Source organism: Cariama cristata, unplaced genomic scaffold (genome assembly GCF_000690535.1).
Source record: "Cariama cristata isolate BGI_N322 unplaced genomic scaffold, ASM69053v1 scaffold32191, whole genome shotgun sequence".
NCBI classification, from domain to species: Eukaryota; Metazoa; Chordata; class Aves; order Cariamiformes; family Cariamidae; genus Cariama; species Cariama cristata.
In genome coordinates, this window is record NW_009601550.1 from 13555 (window position 1) to 13805 (window position 251).

Genomic DNA, 251 nt, shown 5'->3' on the forward strand with positions numbered 1-251 from the left:
CCTCTCCGTGACAAGGTCTCACCAGTTTCTCCCAATACAAGACAGCCACCTTCCTCTTCTTTCCTCCTCTTCCTCCCCAGGCTATTCCGTGACACTATCAAATACCCTCCTGTGGCCTCAGCAGCTCCCCATCTCCCAACTCCCTGTACCCCCAAGAATGAATGCTCCCCTTCATTCTTGCTACTCTAGCTCAGCTTCAGTGACTGGCTTGCTGGTGTAGGAGCTTTTTATTTCATTGATATATATAAAAA